Source organism: Dasypus novemcinctus, unplaced genomic scaffold (assembly GCF_030445035.2).
Source record: "Dasypus novemcinctus isolate mDasNov1 unplaced genomic scaffold, mDasNov1.1.hap2 scaffold_119, whole genome shotgun sequence".
Lineage (NCBI taxonomy): Eukaryota > Metazoa > Chordata > Mammalia > Cingulata > Dasypodidae > Dasypus > Dasypus novemcinctus.
The window spans coordinates 397,801-413,383 of NW_026688148.1; the positions used below are offsets into that span (position 1 = coordinate 397,801).

A 15,583-nucleotide genomic window follows, 5' to 3' on the forward strand; every position below is an offset into this window, starting at 1 on the left:
CTCATTAAGAAGGGATTGTGGCAGTTTGAGATTATTTTATGTATGCTAAAAAGAGAAAGATTGTTTGTAAACTAATATATTCCTCTGGGTGTGATACCCTTTAACTGCATTAAATAATTATTAAATTATTTTGTAAGATTGCTTTAGAGCAGGGGTTCTTAACCTTTTTTGTTCCATGGACCTCTTTGCCAGTCAGGTGAAAACCACAGACCCCTTATGAAGTCCACACTATAAGGTGTATTATTTAATAAATATATCACACATATATTTTAATAAATATATCATAAATATACCAACACATCCCCACAAGAATAATGTTTTTTAAATTTAAATTCCAGCTCATTGACCCCTTGTAAATAACACCTGCTTTAGGGTTTTTGATTGGACTACATCAGTAGGTGTGACTCATCTGAGTCCTCACCCCTTTGCTAGTCTGATATAAATAGACATTTGTTAAGACACAGAAAGAGAGAGCTCTCATTTCTTTTCCTGCCATGTGACAGAAAGGAGACGGTAACACAGCTGAGGCCCTGGGGAGAGAAGAGACATTTGCCTGAGAGCTTACAGCTGAATTTGTGAAGAGAGCAGAGCAGCTGGGCCTGAGATCCAGGTAGAGATCACTCACCACCTTGCTTCAAAAGCTGACTTTATTGGGAAAGTCAACAGATTTCTGTTACTTTGCATCTGTATCCCTTTGCCAAACCAAGACAGACATGATAGAGAAAACACTTGAAGGATGTGAAGGAATTCATCCTGCAAATATATGAGAACAAATATTCCAATCATACAGGACTGAGGAGGGAACATGGAAAAGATATAAAACATTGTGGAGGGATCCCAATTAGCAAGTGAGAGCTTAGGATGAGATGAGGTGCAGAGGAAAAGTGAAGTCAGTTTGGGTAGAAACCTACTGGCCAATTTTTCTGTTGTTAGAGTTGTGGGATTATAGATAATGATGCATAAAATACAGAATATCCATTTACCATGTCACTATCAACACCCTGCACTGGTGTGGTACATTTGCCACAATTGGTGAAAGCACATATAAAAAATTGTACTATTAGCTATAGTCTGTGATTTAACTTAGGGTTCACTGTGTAGTATAGATTCATGAATTTAAAAAATACATATTCTATTGCCATGTATACAAGCTAACATTTCCCCTTTTAACCACAATCAGATATATATTTAAGAGCTCTTAATTACATTCACGGTGTTGTCCTACCACCATCACCATCCATTGCCAAAACATTTCCACTGTTCCAAACTCTGTACAGTTTAAGTCTTAACTTCCCATTTAAGACTTTAATATCCCCAAAATACCTACTGACTTTTTAAAGGATTTTGGATTTTATTCTGAATGAGATGGAAAGCCAATGGAGAGTTTTGAAGTTATTGTATGACTTATCTTAAAAATGTCTTTGACTGCTGCATTGTGAATGAAATACATGGACTAATGTTGGAAGCAGGGGAACAGACTGAATCTCATGCAGGAATCCAGTAGAGATGATGGTGGTCAGGAAAAGCACCATACCATGGAGATGGTAAGAGACTTAAACTTGCTTCATATAATACCACAATGTCTCTTGAAAATTTCCATCAAGTTCTTTTTTATATAATGGCATTTTACTACCCTGAAACATATTAAATATATATAATAATTTGACATTAGAATGTTAGGAAAAGATACATTCATTATTTGCATGGCATAATAGCTGCTTCTTAGAAAATATGATATATGATGTAAAACACATAGAAACTGCTCTCTACATTTGAATGAACCCAAAATACTTTATGCACAAGTGAGAGGGTAAGGCAGCATCTAAATGACTCAGTCTGTGGTTTTACTGGGATATTTCTCCATATTTTGAAGAGTTATATTGGAAACCCCAAGGAGGTTGAAAACTTGGTAAAGGAAATAGGGCAAAAAAAAAAAAAAAAAAAGGAAAAAGGAATGGATACAATAAAAACTCTAAGTGTACAATTCAGAAGTATTAATTAAATTCATAATGCTATGCTACCATCAATACCAACCATTGCCTAAATTTTTCCTCACATCAAGTACAAACTCTATACCCATTAAGCAATACCTCTCCATTCTCCCCAATACAGGCTCTGATAATCTCTAATAAACTTTCTGCCTGTATGTAGCTTATTCATGTAGTTGGAATCATAGAATATCTGTCCTTTGTATCTAGTTATTTCAGCATAATAGTTTCATTCATCCATGTTGTAGCATGCATCAGAGTTTCATTCTTTTTTTTTTGACTGAATATTATTCCATTATTATTATTCCATTAAATATGTTTATATATATATATATATATATACACACACACACTATGTTCCATTTATCCTTTTATCTTTTGATGAACACTTAAGTTGTTTCCACCTTTGGGCTATTTTAAATAATACTGACATGAACATTCATGTTTAAGAATATATTAGGTATTCTGTTATCATTTCTTTTAAGTATATACCTAGAAGAATGGCTGTTGATCATAGGTAATTCTACATTGAAATTTTTAAGAAATTACCAAAATGTTTTCCACTGAGCTTGCACCTTTTTACCCTTCCAGAGTCATATTATTCTTAACCATTTTTTTCTTTTGTAAACATAAAAATGCATAGAACACAATGGTCAATTTAAACATTATTAAGGCAAACACCCATATAATTGAAAATATAGCCAATAACTCAAATCCATACCAATGGTCAATACTTTACTTTTCCCAGGAATTACCACACAACTGACATTATAGGAATTTGAATTCTTGTTTTTAATTTTTAACCACCTTTTATTTTTTTAAAGATTTATTTATTTATTTCTCTCCCCTTCCCTTCACACCTTGGTTGTCTGTTCTCTGTGTCTATTTGCTTCATCTTCTTTGTCTGCTTCTGTTGTTGTCAGCATCATGGGAATCTGTTTCTTTTTGTTGTGTCATCTTGTTGTATCAGCTCTCCGTGTGTGCACACCATTCTTGGGCAGGCTGCACTTTCTTTCACACTGGGTGGCACTCCTTGCACGTGGTGGCATGGCATTCCTTGCATGCATCAGCACTGCACATGGGCCAGCTCCACACGTAACCACCTTTTAAAGCACCTGTACAATATTGCAAAGTTTTTCCTGTTTTTGAACTTTCTGTAAGAAGTGCCTTATATATTTATTTGTGCCTTGCATTTTGCTCTTTTGTTCTATTACCATATATACAACCTAAAATTTTGACTTTTAACCATATTCAAATATATAACTCAGTGATGTTAATTGTGTTCACAATGTTGTGCTAAAATCATCACCATCCATTACCAAAACCTATCCACCATCCCAAAAAGAACCTCTGTACATTTTAATCATTGACTCCCTATTTCCTACCTCCACTCTATTAACCTACATTCTAAATTCTGATTCTATGAGTTTCCTTACTTTACTTATTTCAATGAGATCATACTATATTTGCCCTTTTGTGTTTGGATTATTTCACTCAATATAATGTCTTCAAGGTACAACCTGTTGTTGCCTGTGTCAGAATTTCACTCCCATTTGTTGCTGAATAATATTCAATTTTCTGTATCTACCACATATTGTTTATCCATTCATCAATTAATGTACACTTGGATTCCTTCCATCATTTGGCATCATGCCACTAAGAACATGGATGTGCAGATATCTGCTTTCAATTGTTTTGGCTATACACCCATGAGTGCGATTGCCAGACCAAATGTTAATTCTATGTTTTCCACAGTGGCACCATTTTACATTCCTACCAACAATGAATGAGTATTCCTATTTCTCCACATCCTCTCTAAGACTTGTAATTTTCATTTTTTGAAATAGTAACCATTCTAGTGGTATATGAAATGGTATATCATTGTGTTTTTTATTTGCATTTCCCTAATGGCTAAGCATCTTTAATGGCTTGAGTGTCTTTTCATGTGCTTTCTGGTCATTTGTTTGTTGTTTTTTGAGAAATGTCTATTCAAGTCTTTTACCCATTTTTGAAATGGTGTGGTGGTTTGGAGCTATATGTACCCCAGAAACACATGTTCTTAAACTTATTCCTTGTAAATACCAAGAAATTGCTCTCTTTACTCACTGGTTACTGACACCCATCCCCCACTCTCACATTAGGCAGCAGTGGGATCCAGTCACTGCCATAGATTGCTGGTGCCAGACAGAGACATGTAAAACCTGGTTCCCAAGATTGAAGGGAGTACAGCACAGGCCCAAAGCTTCCCACTGCTTTTTGATTAACTACTTTCTGTCTCTGGGGGCATGGCCTTAAGGGCAATTACTATTCCATGCCTCCCCATCCTCAGCAAAAGTGGCAGAGGAGACTTAAAGAAAGAATGCTTCCTCAGACCTGTGGAAGATAGTTGGACTACATTTTGTAGAAAGGTACCAAGTCAAGAAAGTATAGCTTTGTGGAGCTATGAAAGAAGTTCCTGACATACTTACTGGCCTCTATCTGATCCTCTACCCTGAAAGCTACTCTGGCTGGTGCTGGTTTTGTGGTTCCTGGCCTTGATCCAGCAGGAAAAGGCTTTCTTGGGAAACTCTATCCAGCTTTTCCCTCCTCCCAGAATTTGTCCTACAGGCAAAAGCAGCTTGAGACAACTAAAGCAGTGTAAAAAACAATTGAGGCAGACAGCCTGTGGCAAGGAATTGTCTGCTTTAAATCCTACAGTGGGACACCTGGAGAAGGAAGGTCTGCCTCTGTGTAAGTCCAGAGGGGCATTCAAATGCTTGCAAACAGAGGAACTCATAAGAGAAAAAACAATTCTAGAAACAGCAATGAAGACCATACTTCTCTGGACATACCAGACAAATTCTTTAAAAAAAATGTTATTCAATATGTTCAAGGAGATGAAGGAAAATACAGAGAAAAAGCTAAAGGATAAAAATATTTATAAAGAACCAAACAGAACTACTGGAGTTGAAGACCACAATAATTAAAATGAAAACTTCCCAGGAGGGTCTCAAAGCATATTGGAAGTGGAAGAAGAAAGAATTCATGAATTTGAAGACAAGAAAATTAATGAGCAAGGCTGATGAGTAGAGAGAAAGATGAATTATAAAAAAGGTAAAATAGCATAGGAGTCCTGTGAAATATCAAGTGTACCAATATACACATTATGAAATTCCCAGGAATAGAAGAAAGACACAAAGAGGCAGAATGAATATTTAAAGATATAGTGACAGAAAACTTCCCAAACTTGGCAAAAGACATGAATATGCATATCTAAGAAGCCAAGGGAAAAGCAAGCAATATAAACCTGAAGAGAAAAGTGTACTTTCACATTCTATTCAAACTACTGAGTACAACAGAGAGTGCTCAGAAAGCTGCAAGAGAAAAATAACACATTATGAAAAAGGGAGATTCAATTATTTTAAGTGCTGATTTTGTTGTAGAATTTGAGAGAGGTTCAATTATTTGCGTATAGAGAGGCCAGGACTCAGGAATGATTTTGAGAAGGAAAAATGGTTTATTGATGGCTGGCTGGACTCGGGAGCTTTCTGTTTGAATCCCAAGCCCCGAACAAGATTTTTGAATCCCTTTTATACAGAGAGGAAAGGCCAAATGGTCCCTTTGTTTCAGTTCTCAATAGGCTTCAATTAGCATATATATCTTCCACATCTTAGGTAAGCTTTTAGCATGGACTTCAGACATTCTAGGTAAGCTTTTAGCATATTTAGTTTGCATTTTCCCTAAATACTTAAAGTTTATAGACCTTGCATTGTTCAACTGTTTTCTGGGACTGGAGTCCTTGCCATTGTTACCAAGGGCAGGACTGCAGCCTTCTACCATCACACCCACAAGTCAGAGAGCTTAGGTTATCTCTGAAGAGACAAAGAGCCTCCCACCCATAGCCCACACCATTTTCCCCCTTTGCCAAAGTTTAACTTGCTAAGCTTTGGCATAATTATTGTTGGAGCTATGAGGTGGATGGCTGTTTGTTGTTTTGATTGATTATTTATCAATCTTTAGTGTAGCATCCAGGAGTGTTTTTAAAAGTTTAGAAGTTTTCATTCTGGACAGCAGAATCCTGGGGCAGGGGCCTCCTGCAGTCATCCTGCGGCCACCGGCACTCATGTGGATTTCCAGTCAGGTTCCAGATCCATCTATTAATTTTATTTTACCCTTGAAGAGTTTACACCTTTAATTTAAAAGGGGTGCTGAAGGAAGATGATCTCTTTTCTGTAACTGCTTCTTGCTGGCCATGGGCTGTAGTCATTGCCTAATAAGGTGTAAAACTCTTAATTTATTTTAACTGGAGGAAGATGGATCTGGCATTCTGTACGAAATTGGGTGAAGTTTTCATATGGTTAATAAGATGTTCACTCTGAAAGAAACAAACTTAATTAAAAATTTGGAATACCCATTTTTAAAAGAGGACATTGGATTACAGAGGTAGACAAGGTTAGGTGCCTATAAAGATGGCACTCCTTAAAAGCTGGTGGGAACAGCATATATATTCTTTTTTAAGTTATTCATCTTCAGAGAGAAATTGCAACAGACACTTAGCTTTGTCTGAAGACACATTCCAAGCTGTTCAATGATTGGCACTCATTCGCTCTGTCAGATGCTCCTGGTCAACTGGCACTCCTTGGGCAACTGGCTTCACTCAGGATTAGAACACTAAGTTGGAAATTCTCTTAGTTTTCACCTGTGGGAGTGATCAGAACTTCAGAATAAAGGTTTTTTTACACCTTGGTTTTAATTGTACAATTTCTAGCAATTTTGACTTGTTCAATAGGTGACTCACCATCAGCAAGCAAGCCTCACTTTTGCTACACAGCAGAGTACAGTAGAATATAGAAGTTGACTGAGACTGGCTGAGACTGCCACCTTATTTTATAGACATGTTCATTAACTGTTTAGAAAATGATTTTACCAGGAATTAACAAGTCTAATATACTTCTGCACTTGATCCAAAATAGAAAAGATAATGTTATAATTATTAGGCATATATTTAGTACAGGATAAAAGTACAGCACTTAATATTAACTAATGTATTACTTAATGCATAAGGATTCAGAGTTGCAATTATTAGTTTTGAGTTTCAGGTTTGTAATACTTTACATGTTATCTCTCCATGAGAGCACGCCATAATGCCATTTGTGTTTAAGTTTCACTTACAGTATCCTGGTATCATGGCTCCACTTAGCATGTTCTTCAATGCAGTGAGCAAGTCGCAGTATCCTTGATCTTAGAGAGATTTTCCAGTATTCTACTAGCCTGGTGCATAGTGCTCTCTGGCACTATGGAACAGGGCCAGTCTGGAGGTGATATCCGTTGTACACTTGGTTGTACTGAGTCATTATTGGCTGCTGCAGGAGCTTGAAACTGCAACGTAGTTTCCATCGACTTCAGGAGCAGAACCAGAGGCTGATATAGCAAATATTTTTAATTGAGGGGTCAGTGGCCAGCGTCGCCAATAACTCACATGGAGAGGCCACCTGTAATGTATTCAAGGCCTGGTTTGAATGCACAAGAGTTTGACAATGTTAAAGTTTATTCCTTGTTTTTATATATATTTTAAACAACTTAATGCAACACATATATCAAATGACTGTTTACTTACACAATTTTACTATGAAGATAACAGTAGGTACTTTACTTTAGTAATAAAGGAAAAATATTATTTTTCATTGTTAAAATGAAAACAGAAGATTTCCAATAGAATCAAGATAACTTTTTATTACCATTTACTTAAATATGTACTTTGTGGTGGCCTTCAGACAGGTTTTATTATCATTAAGTTATTTCTGCTACCAATACCAATCTAAGTTTTAGTTAACAATGACTTCTAGAAGTAGAACTATTTAAACATTTTCAGTTTGGCAGATGTTTTACCAACTCCTTATAATTGACTATAACCACATTGACTAGACACCTCATGTTTAAATAAACTTATTAAATTACAATTACCAAAGAAATTTCCTCTATTTATTTAAGAGAGCATATCTACAATCTTTTTCCTTTAGCCTAATTTCACCAATGTGAACTTACAATTTTCATTACTCTAAAGATTTCATACATAATGTTAATTTAGTTTATAAATTAACTATGGGAGATTACACTCACATTAAATAAAATTGAAACCATTATAGTTTATGCAAGGAATGTTCTCTTTTTCCCTTACAGGAAGCTAAAACTTCTTTTCTTTGTTTAATTATGAAAATGAATAATTTAAAAGCATACTGACTACCAGGTTTTAAAACACATTACACAATTATTTAATTTATTTAATCATAACCCAGGAAAGATCTCTCCATAGTTTTTATGGACTTTTCTTTACTTACTGAAATTTGTTAATAGAGCCACTAATTACCTTTATTTTGTTGGAAAGAAATCTTCTGGAAGTAAATAAGGCTCACCAGATTGTGGAAAAGAAAAGAATTTATTCTCAATCTTGCAAGAAGGGGCACAGAGCCAGATATGGCTGGTGCCCTGAACATAGAAAAATGACACAATTTATACCCCTAAGCCTAGCATACAAGCTCTTCCTCTGTTTTTCCATAGATTGGATACTCCAGAAGTTACAGCTTATCTGAGATCTAACTTTCCAGGACAAAAGTTTATGATTTAACTGCTTCCTCTATGACATTCAATCATTTTAGTTTTTACCTGTTCCCCTTTGTTAAATAAGGAATAGAATTTAGTGTGAAATGGCACCAACCTAGCTCCTTCTTGGCATCCTTTCACTGCCCATAGGACTGGCCTAAGATGGTCTCCTCCACTGCTGTCCAACCCAGGAGTGGGAGACTGAGGCAGCAGGCCACCAGGTTACAAAAATCAACATTTTTTTCTTTATGTGAAAACTAACCTAATCCTTGTTTTGTTTTTGTTTTTTTAATCTAGACCAATTTCAAGGATGTTAGGACTTGAACCTATAAACATCCCTTTTTATTAAAATCAAGTCTCCACTCCTTTAGTGGATATAAGACTAGTACCAGATTCTAACATGCAGTTAGACAAACCCAAAACACCAGGACTTTTCCCCAGTTTTTCTCCTTTTCCCAAGCCTAGAGAGAACGGCTTCCCCCCAACTTTCTGGGGCTACTAGGGTTCTCTCAGGAGGTGATCAGCCTCCCCTTCCTAGCAATTAAAGCTAGGGCTTTCCAGACTGTGCTCACCCGGGGAGTCTTTCCTTCTTCCATGTTCAGAGATCTTTTTTGTTCCCAGAATCTTTCTCTTCAGACCTTCCATTGCCCTCAATTTTTGTCGGGAAGATTCTGGTGGAGCCCACATCTTTTCTGCATTAAATTTAATCCAGGGGCACCCAGATTTGGGGTTCACCTGAGTCCTCCTGGCTTCCTCAGGGATTTGGAAGGGGCAGCAAAATGCTACCATCTCTGGCCTTCGTTTGTTATCCCTTCGTGGTTGCCAAAAATGTTGTAGAATTTGAGAGAGTTTCAATTATTTGCGTATAGAGAGGCCAGGACTCAGGAATGATTTTGAGAAGGAAAAATGGTTTATTGATGGCTGACTGGACTCGGGAGCTTTCTGTTTGAATCCCGAGCCCCAAACAAGATTTTTGAATCCCTTTTATACAGAGAGGAAAGGCCGAATGGTCCCTTTGTTTCAGTTCTCAATAGGCTTCAATTAGCATATATATCTTCCACATCTTAGGTAAGCTTTTAGCATGGACTTCAGACATTCTAGGTAAGCTTTTAGCATATTTAGTTTGCATTTCCCCTAAATACTTAAAGTTTATAGACCTTGCATTGTTCAACTGTTTCCTGGGACTGGAGTCCTTGCCATTGTTACCAAGGGCAGGACTGCAGCCTTCTACCATCACACCCACAAGTCAGAGAGCTTAGGTTATCTCTGAAGAGACACAGAGCCTCCCACCCATAGCCCACATGAATTTCTCATAAGAAACAAGGAGGCAAGAAGGCAGTGGGGTGAAATAATTAAAATATTGAGAGGAAATAACTGCCAACAAAGAATTTTATATCTGGAAAAACATTCTTTTAAAAATGAGGGAAAGATTATGACATTCTCAGATTAACAAAAGTTGAGGAACTTTATCAACACTAGAACTGCTAAAGGTTATTATACAGTTTGAAAGGAAAGGAAACTAGAGAGCAATTCAAAGTGGCATAAAGCATTAAAGTCATCAGACAAAGCAAACCATAAGAATAATTATAAATAAGAGTATTATTGTATTGTATTTTTAAGTATGTAACTCCTCTTTTCATATACTAAAGGTGTTAAAATGCAAATGCAAAGAAAGTAATGATTTATCTATGGATTTTATTTTAAAAACAATATAAGTTGTAACAAGTACAAAAAAGGTAGGGGAATGGAGGGGTATAGGAACACTCTATCTGTAAGCTATAGAAGTCAAATTGGTATCAAATCAAATATGACTGCTACATATTTAGAGTGAATTTTAGCCCTTGGTAGCCATAGGAAAACATGAAAAATAAACTGAGAAAGAAATGAGAAGGTACTTAATATGATATAATACAAAAAATAACCAACCAAATGACTATGAAATTATAATATATATAAGTGGACATTAATGGAAGAAGTGAGGGACAAAATAGGCATAAGACTTACAAAGACTAAATAGCAAAATGGCAGACATAAGTCCTGAATTATCAATAGTTACTTTAAATGTAAATGGATTAAACTCTCCAATCAATAGGTACAGATTGGCAGAATGGATAAAATATGCTGTTTACCCAATAATTGTAATTAAAAGGTGTAAATGGGTTGGAAGTGAAAGGATTGCAAAAACTTACTGTACAAGTATAAAACAAAAGAGAGCTGGAGTAGCAATAATAATATGATAAAATAGATTTTAAGTCTAAAACTGTTAGAAGAGACAACTCAGCAGGCCCACCCTGGATGAGGTGAGTCACATCTTAAGATTCTTCTCACCAAGTTTCTACTTAAACTAGATCCACATCCACAGGAATGGATTAACATAAAGAACATACTTTTTGTATTCTCCAAGGTATCAGCATAGGTTGGGAAGCCTAAAACTAAAACTCAAAATATAGCAATTTATCATTAAACAGAATTTAGGGAAAAACAGAGAACTTTGGGCTGTGAGCTCCTGTGATCAAATTCTGTCTCTCCCCTAGAGTCCCCTTGGGTGGGTTACTGCACTAAATAGTCCCTTAGAGGTCAAGATCTCAGAACAGAGCTTGGCACCTGGTGAGCCCAATGTCTCTTACTATCATCATGGCCACCAGGAACTCAAAGCCATCTTCTGGACTCACAGTTCATGGGTCCTGTTAAATTATCATATTTTGCAGTAAATGTGTTTCCAACTCCTCATGACAAGATAAGTTAGATGCATCAAGAAACTGGTATTAACACCCTCACTTGACATATGGAGAAACTTATTTCTGAGGAAAGAAATAATTTTCCAAGGTGAGTGAGTCAATGATCACACTGAGCACAGTATCCAGATTTATCACCCCACTCTTGAAACTCTATAAGTAGCCGTTATTCCAAACCTGGCAGTCTCTCAGGAAAAATCCAGCCTAAAAAGGCAGGGCACACTTCTCTTTTCCAAAATAGGTCAGAGTAGACAGAAGTTTTCTGAGCCCAACATCCAGACCAGACAGTGAATTCTGTTGTGCAGAGAGAAGCAGCTTGCAAGCTCAACAATGTGATAGGTACTCTTGGATTTATTTCCAGAATGACTGGACCAGAATTGAACATTTTAAAAAATATATATTTTTTAGAGAAGTTGTGAGTTTACAAAAATTCATGCATAATGTGCAGAATTCCCATACATTTCCCATCCACCAGCACCTGGTATTGTTTTGGAATATTTGTTACAGATTATTCAAAAAATCATCAAAATATGACTAGTAATATGGTCTATTGCTTACATTTGGTATAGCTTCCCATTGATCTGGGGGTTCTTTCAGAGGATTATGTTGGTGGACAGTCCCCTGCAGATACAGAGTAGGGTTTCACTCCACCACCAAGTGACTCAGTGCTTAGAGGTTGCTTTTCCAAGCATATTCAATGATGCCCAGTTTGAAGGACTCCCACTGGCTGCCTGCAAGAAGAAAAATGCACCAGGCCCCTTGAGATACAGTGCAATGAAACATTGGTTACCCAGCTATTGTAACTGGCAACCTCAACATTATTCATATCCATTCTTAAATGACCTGATGGGCTTTATGAAAGTTTTCTCTGAAATTAAGGAGTTATGCTCATTTTCAAACCCATGTTAATTAATCTTTAAATCTCTGCTAAATGCATCATGACTCTCTTACCCAAAACTGCTCTCTAATGATCCTGATTAAATGCTTGTTACATTTCTATTGCTTGCCTTACCTTTATTGTTTTTTCTTCACTTTATTCCCTTTTCTTCACATGTCTAGGTACTTATCTGCACATGGTTACTATGAAGAGAGGATTCACAGAGATGGCCTGAAACCATTTCACATCCATCAACCTGCAGTGCCATAATTAGGCATGGATGGGAGAACATATGGCTAACCCTTAAACAACTTCTACTTTTTTGGGGGCTTGCTTGTTTCTTCCTAGCCAACAAAGTTCTTGATTGCAATGTATTTTTAATTTTATATTCCTGATATGTACTGTAGGACCTCAAACACAATATTCATTAAATAAATAAGGATGGATACATGAACTGATTTCATGTCCAAAGACAAATAATTAAGTAATATTATTTCTCTAAGAGGTATAATGTGCTCTTAAAAAGTTGTTTATAAATGAATGGAGCCGAATGTGAAAATTAAGTAGAGTATAAAATATAATCTCAAAAATTAATAAGCTCTTCATGTATTCATTCATATATATAAATATACCCATTAAAAAATTTATTGAAGGATATCCATTCATATATAAACATACATATATAAACAATAAGAGTATAGTAATAATTGTGAACTTACTAAACAAACATGTACAACATTATACAGGGCTCTCATACTTCATACTACCCTAAATACCTCACATTGTTGTGAAATATTTTTAACTAGTGATTAAAGCACATCCTCAAAATATTACTACTAGCCAAAGTATTTTACATTTGGTGTATCTTTCCCCCAACACACCCCATTATTATTTTATATCATTTACACGTGACCATACATAAACAATTAACATATAGTAAAGGTTTGAACTTACAAAGCAAACATACATAACATCATATGGGGGTCCCATCTACCAACTGACCACCACCACCTTGCTTTGTTGTGAGACATTTGTTACAAATTATTTTTTTAAAGATTTATTTATTTACTTATTTATCCCCCCCCCCGGTTGTCTGTTCTCTGTGTCTATTTGCTGTGTCGTTTTTGTCCGCTTCTGTTATTGTCAGCGGCACAGGAATCTGTATTTCTTTTTGTTGCATCATCTTGTGTCAGCTCTCCGTGTGTGTGGTGCCATTCCTGGGCAGGCTGCACTTTCTTTCATGCTGGGCGGCTCTCCTTACGGGGTGCACGCCTTGAGCATGGGGCTCCCCTACGGGGGGGACACTCCTCCGTGGCACAGCACTCCTCGTGCACATCAGCACTGTGCATGGGCAGCTCCACACAGGTCAAGGAGGCCCGGGGTTTGAACCGCGGACCTTCCATGTGGTAGATGGATGCCCTAACCACTGGGCCAAGTCCACCACCCTGTTACAAATTATTAAAGAATATTGTCAAAATCTTATTACTAATTATATTCCTTATCTTACATTTGGTATATTTTCCCCTAACCCATCCTATTAATTTTTTTAAATACATTTTTTATGACAGAAGTAAATTTACAAAACAATCATGCACATGTGTAGTATTCCCATTTACAACACCCCTCTATCAACACACCACACTGTGGTGGAACATTTTTTACAGATGAGATAATATCATCAGATTATTACCAGGACCATAGTGTACATTTGGCACACTTTTTCCATACTCCCCCATTATCAACACAGTACATCTTTGGCATAGATGTATGAATATTACATTATTACTGTTAAGCACATTACATAGGTCACTCCATTTGTATTTTTCCCATGTTTCTCCACATTTCCACCCCCACAAATAGTGATGTACATCTCTTTAGCTCACAAAGAACAGTCTTGAATCTGTCCCATCAACTACAATTCTCACCCACCTCTGGGTTTACTGTATTATTCAGTCCCTAAATTATTCTCTAGCTTTCTTTAGTTGGCATTTACATTCCTAGATTGCCCTTTTCAGCCACATTCCTATTTATAAACCAGCTGTTACTCACTAAAATGTGTTACCATCAACTTTATACATGTCCACACTTTTACACTAGTTAATTAAAACCTCCACATACATTAAATATCAGTAGTCCATCTCAGTCCTCCTATTTCCTTTAAGAATCCACCACCTACCACCAGGTCTTAAAGATATTTTCCCATATTTTCTTTTAGAAGCTTTATTGTTCTTGTTTTTATATTTAGGTTTAATCCATTTTGAGCTAATGTTTATATAAGATGTGCAATAGGGGTTCTCTTTCCTTCTTTTGGTTATGGATATCCCGTTCTCCCAGCACTGTTTGTTGACTGGACTGTTCTGCTCAAGTTGGGTGGGTTTGATAGGCTAGTTAAAAAATCATTTGACCCTAGATGTTAACGTCTGTTTCTGAACCATCAATTCTCTTCCTTTGGTCTATGTGTCTGTCTTTATGCCAGTACCATCTGTTTTTACCACTGTAGCTAGGTAATGTGATTTAAAGCCCAGAAGTGAGAGTCCCCCAACTTTGTTTTTCCTTTTTAAGGAAAAGGAAAATTTCCTTTCCTTAAAGGTCCTGGCTATTCAGGACCCCTTAACCTTCCAAATAAATTTGATAATTATGTTTTCCATTTATTTAAAAAGTACTGGTGGAATTTTTGTCAGGATTCCATTGAATCTGTATATCAATTTGAGTGAAACACCTTTTTAAAATTTTTACTTTTATTTAAGAATTGACATCTTAATGATATTAAGTCTTCCAATCTGTGACATTGGAATGTTCTTCTAATTAATTTGTTTTTTTTTTTAACCAATGAGTTGCTTTACATCATTGGTTAAGTTTATCCCTAAATATTTGGGTTTTATCTGTCATATATTATTTTCATCACTCTCTTGACACTTTTAATTACATTTACTGATATAATCTTCATGTCTAGACTCTCTTCCAAGTCTCCCTCTCCTGACTTTTCTTTTCAGGCTATAGCACACCCTCTAGTATTTCCTGCAAAGCTGGTCTCTTGTTTACAAACTCTTTCAGTTTCTGTTTATTTGTGAATATTCTAAACTAGTCCTCATTTTTGAAAAACAATAATGCTGGATATTAGATTCTTGGCTGTAAGTTTTTCTCTGCTGTATCTTAAATATATCAGACCAGTGTCTTCTTACCTCCATGGTTTCTGTTGAGAAATCAGCATTTAAACTTATTGAGTGTCCCTTATGTTATGCATTACTTTTCTCTTGCTGCTCTCAGAATTCCCTTTGTCTTTGGTATTTGAAATTCTGATTAGCATGTGTCTCAGAGTTGGTCTATTCAGATTTATTCAGATAGGAGTACATTGTGTTTCTTGGACATGGCTACCTATGTCCTTCAATAGGGTTGGGTAATTT

General features: G+C 36.2%; 1 long non-coding RNA gene across 1 annotated transcript in view; it reads right to left on the reverse strand.

Annotated features, from left to right (window-relative positions):
- Nucleotides 1-523: 523 nt before the first annotated feature.
- The window catches only part of LOC131277499 (uncharacterized), a 131,885-nt gene continuing 116,825 nt past the window's right edge, over nt 524-15,583 (reverse strand). Inside the window, exon 6 of the long non-coding RNA XR_011648188.1 lies at nt 524-753. This is a non-coding gene — a long non-coding RNA (uncharacterized lncRNA). The remainder of the gene's footprint in view (nt 754-15,583) is intronic.